Here is a 13,120-nt window from a genome sequence, read left to right as displayed (position 1 = left end):
TAAAACCATGTCCTTCGGAGCAACTACACAGCACTGGTACCAGTGACACCTAGTGACAGCAAAAGGCAGGCTGTGCGGAAAGACAAATATTTGGGTGTTCTCCTAGATTATATTGGTTCTTTTAAACGTCATTTGTAAGGGCTCAGCCGGAAATCCCTTTCTCTCACTACTGCATTTAAACATGCCAAAAATGCTATAGGTAGTTTGACTTATCTACGTCTGTTAAAAGTTATCCAGGCCAAATTAATTCCAACTATAACATATGGAAGAGAAGCTTTGAGAGAAAGAGATGCGGTGTAACTGGACAAAATGGTTATTAAGCTCTTTAAGGCACTATTTTGTTCACCAAATTATACATCGCCCACCCAGGTGAGACTCAAGTTTGGCCTGGTCAAACAATCACTTGGGAGAAGAGGGGCATTTATTAAACTGTGTTACAAACTTAAGGCACCAAGTCAGGATACACTAGGTTCCCTCCTCTGGCTGGAAAACAACAAGCAGCATAGCTCTCCTGTCTAGCTTTATTTGTCGTCCTCTCTGTTGACATTGGGTCTATCATATCACTGGGATCATTTCAGTTCATATCATCAAGTCAAGCGTTACTAATGAAAGCGTCAAAACGTATTCACAGCTAATGAAAGAGATCTTAACAAAAAGGAAACCTGCTTGGCTTGTTTTGTCATCATAAGATAGACTTGCCCCACAGCCATACCTGGATATAACGTTTAGACCGTGAATTAAAGCAGCCTTTTTGATTACCGGATGGGATGCCTACGACATACGCCCATCCTCCTCCATGGAAGCAAGGCGACATGTTGTAGACTGGTGACATTTTTAGACAAGCTTGGAGGCAGGCTCTCAGCACTCATTGACGCATGATTAATTGTGTATGTATAGTTACACACTTTTAACACTGTTTTTATGCACACTTCTGTAACAATATTTATGATTATGTGTTTTCTAGTGTTACCAATCCTTTATGGGCCCTTGAAGAATGAGTGGGGGATGACAGGCAGGAATTAGTTTTAATTGTGGTAGATAAGATTATCTGCATGTTATAAAGTCACTCCCCCTTCCCTTGATTATTCATTTTAGGTTTACAGCCTGCTGCAAGGAATATCGTGATAGGGCAATCGGGCTGTTGAAGTATCATGTGCTGAGGATAACAAGATGGCTTGGTAATGCTTGTTCGTAATAGAAGACATTTTTGCTTGAAGAGTATTTTTGCACTTTTGCGCATTCATTAAATTGAGGTGCCTTTTTATTCTTGAATTTCAGCACTTTAGTTTGCTAAACCCACATTGCCCGTACATTTTAAATCTGGATTTTATTGTTAATGGAGTGGTTCTTTAGAAACACCAGCACTTTAGTCTTTGGAATCTTACACCATAAGTTACTGAGAATTGTATGTTTTAACTATTGGTTTTATTGTTAGTGTAATGGTTTTAACTAACTGTACACATCTAAATAAACTTGAAACTTGACTGGTATGATCGAAACCCAGATCTGTCAGCACTGGTAGAGTTGGTGCATTTCTTTACAATCTAAAGATTTATAAAAAAAAAAAAAATCTTATTTAGATCCATAGTTCCTCATAACTCTGCACCATTAAGCGCTGCTTTCTGAGCCTTTGCACACTCTGTTTACCTCCTCACGTGGGGAAAACATCTGAGATCCTTTGCGTCTTACATGGCTAACTTGTATTTGGCTTTATTGTATAAAGTAATGGTATTTTTTATCAATGTGATTCGTCCATTTATCATTATCAGCCATCCTGGCACCTAAGTAATCAAATTCATGGGCACACTCAATTATCTTATTTTCTAAATAAATAACTTTCTTGTACCATCTAGGTGGATTAACAATCATTAGTTTTTGTTTTTGCTGCATTTAACATTAAACATTTTCTCTCTCTGAAGGCTTAAAAACGTATAATTTTGTAAACTACTCACCATCTTCAAGATGAGTAATGTATCATAAGTAAACAAGGTAAAGAATTTTCCCCCAGCAAGAACATGGTATTGTGTGAAGATGAGAATAGTTTTCCCAATAGCGCATTCAAAAAGAGGGTCAACAGAATAGAGCTGTTTGCTACAGCAAAAATGCTGTTTGTAATTTACAAACTCCAGATTGCCAACTTGTTACCAAATCTCAGTTTGAGTTTGCAAACACTCACATTATCTCGATCGCGACCCTTCCAAACGTCTAAATGGTATGTACCAATATTTTGCTACTGAAATGTAGTCCCTACACATAGGTAACTCATTTCCAAATGGGGACCCCTTCTCCTTAAAGAATGTTTCAAAAATATTTTTTAAGAGCAGGCAGTGGCTCCACGGACAGCTGCCTACTCTTAAAAAATAAAAATTTGCATTTTTATTTTTAAACGCTTCCCATTTTTTAAAAAGGAAAATGGGCTGCGTTTGAAAAAAAACAGATTGCTTTTTCAAAAAGCAATCCGAGCGTGGTGGTCTGCTGATCCCAGCAGGCCCCCATCCCTGTGATTGCAGCGAATCCTAGTAGGTCACAAATTGTGACCTACCTCATTAATATTCATGAGGTAGGTCTATTTGCAACCCACTACGAATCACTTTTTATGGAATAATGGCTAGATAACACCTTTATACATTGGTAATAGCGTTTACCCAATAGTGATTCACAAAAAAAATATACCTTTTTGGTAATATCTATTACTACTGCTCATACATCTAGCTCTTAGTTTTTTATGACAATTCCCTCCATTGTTAATTGTTTCTCTTGGTAAATTGTTCTTGAGATCAGAATATCCAACCTAATTTCTCTCAGCACTTCTGCAGGTGTCTCCCTACTCTTCTCTGACCCACCTCTCTCAGCCAGTATTAACAATGATTCACTTTTCTCCAGAAACAAAGACATTGGCCCTCATTATGACTTTGGCAGTCTCTGAGAGAGACCGCCAAAGCCACGGGTGCCAGAAGACTGCCAGTGCTGGCAGTCTTCTGCCTGCCATATAATGGTACTGCCAGATGTCCGCCACACTTTGGGCAGATATCCTGCAGTAGCTATGCTGGCAGGCATTGGCACACTGGCATTGCTAACACCTGCACCACCCTGCCAGAAGGATGCCGCCGGCCGTATTAAGACCATTAATACGGCCTGGCGGGGTGTCCTGCTGGTGGGGCGCTGCCAGCTGTGGCAGCACCCCTTACTGTTCACTGCCAGAAGACCTCTTTGCCGGACAAGGTAAGTCGGGAGTCCGACAGGGGACGAGGCTGGGGGGTGTTGTGTGTGCGTGTCTGAGTGTGTGGTGCCTGCATGTGTGAGCATGTGTAAATGCGACTGTGATTGTTGTGGTTTATGCGTGGTTGTATGCGTGAGTGAATGCGTGTATGAATATTGAAGTGAGTGCGTGTCTGCATGTCACTGTGTATGCGTGTGAGGATGCGTGTTTGGACGTTTGTGTTTGCGTGCATGAATGCGTTTGAGTATGTGTAAGTGACTGCGTGGATGGATGCGTGTGAGTGAATGCATGTCTGGAAGTGTTGGTGAGTGGGTGTATGCGTGGTGCGTGTCTGTGTGCATGTATGCGGGGAGGGAGTAGGGGTGTGAGCGTGTAAGGTAAGTGGGGGCACTATGTGAGTAGGGGGGTGAGGGGCTCTATGTGAGTGGGGGGATCAGGTGCTTGGTGGGGGATCCGTGTACTGTCACCGGTAGCCCTACTGCCATAGATTTTGTGGTGATGCTAACACAGTGGAAACCATAAAAGAGACGCCTTAGGCAAAGCACAATAGGGTAGTAAGGGTGAAAGGCGCCGCACATCTAGGCAGTAAAACAATAATTTTACACAAGTAACAAAGTAACAGCAAGATCAGGTGCAAACTGGCCCAGTGCCTTACTACCCGGTAGGCACCAAAAAGGGTATTGGGATACCCGAAGACAAAATTGGACAAGAATGGCCACAGCACACCGATAGTATAGTCCAATAGTGTGGCAGGGATGAGTGACCCTTATCTTATGTTACTATGAAGCAAAGTTGAAAGGAGTCTCAAGTCCTGTTTGTAGAGGGTGTCTTTTATTTGTAGATACTGGAAATCATTGTGTCATCAGCGTGATACAGCCAACACGTGTTTCGTCACACCAGTGACTTTATCAAGGCTTCTTAGAGTGGAACTAATGAGAATATGGTTGAGTGAGAGAACATGAATGCAGACCCTGGTAAGCCTGTGGTCGGAACCTGAAGTGGCGAAGTGGCGAAGGGACGTGTGTCAACGAGCTATTTTGGACGAGTACTGATCGTACTCGTCCAAAATAGCTCACTCAACCATATTCTCATTAGTTCCACTGTTCCAACAGTGGAAACCATGGCGGTGGGCTGGCTCCTAATACCGCCAGCGGTCCTCTGTGTGCTGCCGGGTCACAGATGAACATCTCCGGCTCGACGGTTCATACCGCCATGGGTGGCTATTTGGTGGGTTGGCAGTGGCCAACCCGCCATACTCATAATATGGTGGTGATACCGCCACATTACCCTGGCGGTCAGAAGACTGCCAGGATCATAATGACCACCATTGTATCTAATGACCACCATTGTACTACTGAGAAGAGCTTTCTTTTTCCTGTTCCCTTTGAGCATCTACCTCCTCCTTCCCCATTATTGCACTATAAAATGTTGAATTCTCGACTTTGTTACCCAATAGGCTTTCTTAACAGTAATGATGTTAATGCTACCAAATTAATACCCTGTGTTTTAGCACTTTGTGTAAATTAAGCTTCTCCAGTATTGGATCTTTAATAAATGTACATGCTTGAATCATTCCCCTTCATTAAAGTAAGAGTCCCATGCTATCATAATAAAGTAGTGTGTGTCATTATCGTAGGCTATAATGGCAATGAGCAATCACTTAAATAGTCTATGACCTTTTAAAAAAGGAACCAAAGTCCACCCAATCAGGCAATAGCACCCTATAGAATACTCCCATTTTCTACCACACGTCTTGTGAAGGGAGTCTCCGTGAGCTCTGCTCAGTTTTGTTTCAATGTTTCAAAACCACTTTTTGAAAGCTACTCCACTGCTTCTGCCATGTCTGAGACATCTAAGAAAGGACTCTTCAGGCCCTGCAAAACATGTGGGAAGGAAAGACTTTATGTGGATGAACCCCACAAGGACTGTCTGCACTGCCTCTACCCTCAGCACAAGGTAAAAGACTATGCAAAGTCTATCATACTTTTTCCACCAGCACCTTGAATGGCAGGGAGGGGAGTCTTCTTCTATGGCTTCAGAAAAACAAATAGACCTCCTACTTCTGAAGAACATAGTGACACCTCTTCCACATCTCAAAAAAGATCTCGTAAGAGGGAAAAATCCCATGACCAAGGAGATGTCAGAGAAAGGCAGAAAGGCCCTTAAAAAATCTCATCATCGTTCTGCCAAGGGCAGCTCAAAAAAGGAGAAAAAAGAAAAAAAATCTCCCCAGAGTCAACCAGATCTGAGCCCAGTAATCTATCTAGGAAAAGGTGGTGTTCATCCTCCAAAATCCTTATCAGCACCATTGACGACGAAGCCTAAAACCGATTTGAAACTCTTGTCGGCGGTCACCTCACCGTCGAGATCAATGTCTTCGACAATGGTGTTGACAGTTACCACAGTCACCTCAATGACGTTTGCTTAGACGATGGCAACATCAATGATGGCTTCCATCTGCACAGCAGCGTCAATCCTGTTGATGAATATATAATCGGCGAAGGCTCTGTTGATGGCTACACCATCTTTACTGTCGACAACAGTGCCATCGATGATGGCCTTGCCAACGTGAATTACACTGTTGACGCTGAAAGTCACTCTGCAACCCCAGGCGTTGCTGCTTGCTTTCACAACGTTGTCAACGAACCTGAAAGTTTTAAAAACCTTCCTCTTGCCTGAGGAATGCACTGAACAAGGGGTCTCCTCTCCCCAAGCCATCTTCTGGATTTGGAGGAGATAGGATAATTAAGGGTCTTTTTGAGACAGCCCATAGCCCATTCAAACTCCACATAAAATACCAAGAGGAGGAGGATGATGAAGAGTATGAACACAACTATGGAGAATACTACAACCCACAGCAAAAAAAATATGTGGACAGACCTAGACATTATGCGAGACATCACCAGCATAGTGGCGAATCACCTTCTCGTGACAGTAAGGTTCTTTATTTCAAGCCCTCCGAACAGTGTAGAAAGATTACCAAAGAATGTTCCTGGATCCTCCAAGAGAACAGCCAACTTCTCCACCTCCATCTCCCAGAACACCGGGTCCCATCCCTCTACCCGTAAAGCCCAGGATGATGCCTGCATTTGAACATAGCAGTGTCTCCTAGAGAGGATCCATCGTCATCAGATGATGACAGAGAGAAGGGTGAAATCCCTGAGAATCAACACACTCATAATGAATGGGATGATTAAGTGATTCTCACCCAATCACCTCCTGCACTGCAGCCTGTGAGCTCACCTCCAGAGGCCATAGGGGGATTTCACAATTTGATTGAGAGGGCTGCAAGAAGGTTTCAACTGCCGATATCAATTAAACAGTCCGACTGCTTTCTCTCTGATTTTCAACTACATATGGGAAGAGTGCACAAAATTATGAAAACCCCAGCTATTGTAGTGGTGGTGTTGCTGCGTATAGCTAAAAAATGCATGGCACCAGATGACTCACCTTCATGCTTAATCGGACATCCTGAACCGGACTCCAAAATCTCTGCGGCTCAGTGTTGTTCAATGAACCCCTCACACCTGTCTCTTCTCCACTACACAAGAAGGGCAGGTGCTTAGACAATGTAAGGAGAGATTTTCAACCATGTCTGCCATCTCAGTTCATGCAGCCAACTCTCTGGCCATATTGGGTCAATGCAACAAATGTGGTCTGACTTAAGTGCCTCATAGACCTGATATTGGAGGACAGAAGGCCAGAGGCGAGTACGATCTTTCAGGAAGGAGAACGCACGTCATGGGAGATCATTGACTGTGCAATGGACATAACCTGGACTGGATTTGGGCAGTTAACGGGAGCTGCAGTTTTAAGACAACAAGGTTGGCTCAAAGCAATCTCTTTCCTGCTGAGGTGTAGTCATAAATAATTGATGTATCCTCTGACAGAGAAACCCTTTTTGGCAAACACGTAGATGATGCCTTACTGATCATCAAGTAGGCCACCAACACTTCTAAATTGCCGGGCACCTTGCAGTTTCAGAATGTGCCCTTTCAGGGAGCAGATGGAAGAGGTTTCTTATCATACAGATAGGAATATCGGCGTTTTCAGGAGTACCAGCTCTTTCAATAACAATATAGGTCTCCTACCAACAGTAGCCCTATCACCAGCCACTCGCAGCGGCAAACAATAAACAAGGGCCTAGAAGGAATCAGACCCCCATGGTCGAGACACCAGCCACAAACCGTGACCTCACCCAGATGGCAGTTATCCGCAACACTTCAGAGACTTTGGGTGTGAAGAGTTTCAACTACCCCCAGCAATGGCAGCAAATACCATCAGACAGATGGGTATTAGATCTTGTCACCTACTGTCATACTCTGAAATTTATCAAGAGGCCGCCAACCACTCCACCAAAGGGAGCACACCCACCTCGTCTTCACTTACTCTGAAAAAAGCACTCAACATGCTAACCAAAGGAGCAATAGAATAAAAATCCCCCATTCCCAGAATGGTATGGGTTTCTATTCTCCTTTTTCCTAATCAAGAAGAAAACAAGGGAATAGCGACCCATTCTGGATCTCCGCAAATTAAACAAGTATCTGCGGAAGCAATCCTTTCGCATAGTATCCATTTCAGACATCCTGCATCTCCTAAACTACAGAGTCTACATGACAACTGTGGATTTACAGAATGCATTCCACATCCACGTACACCCAAATATTGCAAATTCCTCTGTTTCACTGTAGCTGCAACCACTACCAATTCAAAGTCCTCCCATTTGGCCTCATTCAGCTCCCTGCGTTTTTACAAAATGCCAGGCCTCTCTGGAAACTTCTCTCAGGTAGGACGGTCATCAGGTATTCCTCTACCTCAACCACTGGTTGATAAAAACACCAACTGCTTCTTGAGCAACGAATGACACAGAAGCTTGCCTAGTCTTCCACAAATTATGTCTCACTGTAAATTATTAAAATTTGTCAACTCTTCCATCCACGAGGATAATATTTCTGGGTGCAGCCTTGTCTTGAATAGTATATTCAAGACAAGGCTTTTCTATTCCAGGACAGACAACGAAGGCTCAAGGAACTAGCTCCCAAAACAAAAAGTCTGTTCAAATCGCTCCTGTCCAGGATGTCCTCAGCGACTAATCTGGTCCCTCTCACACGCCTAGAGATGAAACCCTTGTGAGAAGAGCTGCAAAAACAATGGCTTCAAACAGAAAGATCGTTTGAGAACCTAGTGAAGATCACACGAGGTATGATGGAAGCACTAACCATGTGGTCCTAAACCACTTGCCTGTCAGAGGGGCTCACGTTCCTCCCTCAAATACCTGACTTTGTAATAACTACAGATGCCTTCTTAGATGGCTTGGGCGGTCATCTGCAAGACCTGCAAGTTCGAGGAAAGTGGTCTCCACTCCAGAAGAGCAAACATATCAATCACCTGGAGCTCAAAGCCATCTATCTCTGTCTCCAAGCCTTCCTGCAGAAGATAGCAGGGTCTTCAGTGCTAATTCGCACAGACAGTACCACCAGCATGCACCATGTGAACAAACAAGAGGGCACAAGATCACTAACACTCTTCAAGGAAGCTCAGGAAATCTGGAGCTGACTGACAATACATAGGATTATTCTTTGGGGCGAGCATGTTCCTGGGACAAGCAGCCTCTTAGACATGTTAAGCAGAACCAAGAACGAACAACTGCCACAAGTGTGAGCTGGATCTTCTTTCTCTGGGGCAAACCAGCATTAGATCTCTTCACAACAAGTGAGAATTGCAAATGCCAGTTCTATGCAAATCGGCATCCATATCCGGGGCCATCGGGGAATGCCTTTTCGATCAGATGCCCCAGGATCTATGCATACACTTTTCCCCCAGTACCTCTTGTAGCAAAGGTTCTCAGCAAAAATGAAAGCGGAGCGATGTCGCATCATCCTGATAGTCCCCAGGTGGCCCAGGCAACATTGGTTCACTGAGCTTCTCCTACTATCTGAATCCAATCACATTCACCAGCAACCATTCTGAACACACTTAACCATGAGCCAAGGCCAGGTCCTTCATCCAGACCCAACTTCTCTCCCGTTATGTGCATGGCTCCTGAATTCCATGAATTTGAACATCTGAATAGTCCTCAAGACTGCAGGGATATTCTCTCAAAGGCAAGACCGGATGCCACGATAAAAACATATATGCTCAAATGAAAACGTTTTTGCCTATGGTGCCAGAAATCAAACGTAGATCCTCTACAAGTATCACCTGAGCAGATACTATTCTATCTCCCCTCGCCAAGCTCAGACAGGATTGGTGCATACTTCTATTACAGTGCATCTCGCTGCAATATCTATATATATAAATATATACATATATATCTATGTATATATACGCTTATCACATTCTCTCTCTTTGTGCTCAAGTAAAATCATCAAAACATTTATGAAAGGATTGTTCAGAGTATTTCCTCCAGTAAGACCTCCTACCCAGGACTGATTCCTAAACATATTTCTATCTCATTTGAACCAATACACAGAGCAGACTTCAAATTTCACTCATAGAAGGTCGCACTGCTACTAGCACTGTATTCCACCACGAAGGTAAGTGATAAATGGGCTTTTACAACTCAAGAACCTTTTTTGCGCTTTATGAATGATTCTGTAATTCTCAGAACCAATTCAAAATGTATTCCTAAGGTCCCTTCGGATTTTCATCTCCATGAACCTATAATATTACAAACTTTCTTCCCAAATCCAACATCACCAACAGAGAGGTCTCTGCATACACTAAATATCAAGAAATGTCTAAAATTCTACTTGCATTGCAAGAAACAAGTCAGGAAATCTGACCAACTGTTGGTCTCATATGGACACACTCGTAAGGGGGCCACAGCCATGAAAACAACCTTCATTTGATGGATCTCCGCCACAATCCAGTTCTTCCACTCAAAGGGAGAGAAGCCACTGACAGCTAAAAACAAGGCGCACTGAACTAGAGCAGTTTCCGCATCAACTGCTTTGTTTGCGGGAGTGCCTCTGGAGAAAATATGTTGTGCTACTTGAAGAATGTGCATACATTTATGCAGCATTATTGCCTTGAATCAGCGCAGCGCGGTGATGCAGCTATTGGACCAGCCATACTACACCTCTTATTTCAATAAGGTGAACCTCTTTTGGTTGCATATGTTTGCTTGTATATTTATACAAGCTATAGTTTATGATCTGTCTATTTAATTGCATATGAACATTTTCTGTCTATATTTTTCTTACCACCATCTGCTATTTGTGATCATGCTATAGAAAGTATACAGATACAGCAACTGATTGCTATTCTGATTCAAGCATGTGAATCTATGAAAGATCCAATATTGGAGAAGAAAATGAGTTGCTTACTTGTAACTGTGGTTCTCCAGTGTTGGCATTTTTCATAGATTCACGTGTGACCCACCCACCTCCCCGGAGAGGCTCCACTTATAACTCTGGATTATTATTCCCACTTGTGTTTAGAAAATCTGAGGGACTCAGTCTCTCTTCAGAGTATTCTAGAGTGTGCTATTGCCTGATTGGCTGGAGTTTGGTTCCTTTTTAAAAAGGACATAGCTATGATAGGCTACTTAAGTGAATGCTCATTGCCATAACAGCCTGTGCTCATTGTCATTACAGCCTAGGATAATAAAATTGTGTAGCCATTTTAGCTATAGTTTTAGACATGTTATTTTAGCAAACTAGGCCCGCCGCTGTGCACTTTAACCTAGATATGTTTTATTCTAGCTTCGTTATATTATTTTAACAATAGCCACATTTGTGGTCTTGTTTTATTTTCTCTATCTAGTTGTTCGCCGCCTAGGTCAGCACTGCGTTCTTAAACAAGACATTTCTCTCACTCTGTGCTTTCTCTAGACTGCAGCAAGATAGGTTGCCAGAAAAAGTGGTACGCTCTGTGTCCAATGTTCACAGCAACATATATACTCTTACGTGGGGATCCTTTCTTGGAACATCAGCTGTTTTCTTATAAAAACACTACTTTGGCCCATGTACGTTAGAGGGAAATTCCAGCCAGGTGAGTACGACTGTATGCTGATTGCTGAGTGCTTCGCTGCAGCTGCTGGTGTAGACTACAGGCCTCTTGCTCAGGTATGAACCTGGGGGAACCTGAAGGGCAGAATTAGAGCTTAACATGCTGTACTCTAACATAGCCTAGGTAGGAACTATTCTTAAAAAACGTAGTGACATTATAGCGTTATTTTTGTGTTTTACTCTCCTTGTCACAATTTTAATCCTGTTGTGCTTCATCGTCCTAGTTATTGCAATACATGCTTTATTTTCTAAGATGCAGTTACTTCAATAAAACTTTATTGAACTATACTCTGCCTCTGATTGTCCTTGCATACATGAGACTAATGTAACTGAGAGAAACAGAGGAGATCTGAGTGACCACGATTTCCCTGAGGAGTCCTTTATGTCATGCGCCCGGTTGCCCAATCATACCTGCTCTTGGGTGGAGATGAGGCACTGCTAGTTAGCCAAAACAAACCCGGATTAGGCCGAAACGCGTCACATGGTGCGGGATAAGACTCAGTCCACTGCACTACAAGTGATTCTGCCACCCAAAGCCTGTAGTCTTATTAGGATAATGAGAATCTACGCGACACTGTCATAGTTGGACTCTCGCTCCTAAGCAAGACTGCTGGTTTAGGGATGACAGCACTTTTGTTTGTATGCGACTGAGTCACTCCTGCAACAAGTCGCAACTGTCTGCCCAACCCTTCCAGCTCACAAGTAGTACCTCACCAAAAATCCAAACAGTAAAAGGTGATCTTTGGCTGCCTTGGGCATGGACTCTAGATTCCAACATCTTATGGAAGTCATGGTGAAACAGAAGTAATCCTTTTCTCACGTTAGTAACAAGTCTCAGTCACGCACAGGCAATGAAGGAGATGGAGGAGAGTTTTCAATATATTTATTAAAAAGACTGCAATCTACTGTAAAATGCGTGAGATGCAATAACTAGGATAACGAATAATAAAAAAAAGCATAATTGTGAAGATGAGAGTCGTGAATACAAAGACCCCCACCATCTTGCAATGAGCATGACATGTAGAATCCCTAGCATAGAGAACCTAATCTCTAATGTAATGAGAGCTGGTATGATAAACCTAATCTGCCAGTACCATGTCCCTGAGAAGCACCCCCCAACCCTTTTTACCTTGGAATGAGGTCTCTAGGTCAGACTCCATGGGGACATAAAGGCTTAGTTCTGCAGCAAGGTGACGTGCAGCATACATAGCATAGATGGCATCTGGTAGGAATCCCTGTGATAACCTTGTCTTCGTGAGATGTATTTACACAGATCTTGTAGGACCCATGATGCAGGTATGTTGTCAAACAATTGATAAGGAAGCAGACTTGTGGCGGCAATTATATAAACATTCCCCAACAAGTGCACATTATGTTCCTGTCACATGGAAGTGAGGAAGGGACATTATGTGAATACCTACTTGCATCACTTGATTATGACACTGATGCGTGTGTGTGTGGGTGTGTACATGGGCGGGGGGCAGGAGAGAGCGAGGGAGGGTGGGGGAGGACTCTGGAAAGTGGGAGGGGGGTGGGGAAGACCCCTATCAATGCCAGGAAAGGGATTCCTTGGCACTGATAGTGTCTACCGCCATGGTTTTCGTGGCTTTAAGAAGGCACGAAAATCATGGCGGTAGGCCGGGTCGTAATGCCGAGGGTGGGATTGTGATGGTCGCCGGGCTGGAGACCGAAGTCTCCAACCCAGCGGCCATTACCACCCTGGCTGTCTGTGTGTTAAAGTGGCTGCCTGTGTTGGCGGTTACCGCCAGGGTCAAAATCCATTTTTTTTACCACTGGACTGTTGGCGGTATTACTGCCGCTTTAACACCGACTGCCAGGGTCATAATGAGGGCCTTTGATCCCAATGATATGCAAAAAATACAGTAGG

This window comes from Pleurodeles waltl, chromosome 6, assembly GCF_031143425.1.
Source record: "Pleurodeles waltl isolate 20211129_DDA chromosome 6, aPleWal1.hap1.20221129, whole genome shotgun sequence".
Classification (NCBI taxonomy): domain Eukaryota; kingdom Metazoa; phylum Chordata; class Amphibia; order Caudata; family Salamandridae; genus Pleurodeles; species Pleurodeles waltl.
Note: the sequence above shows the minus strand (reverse complement) of the source record.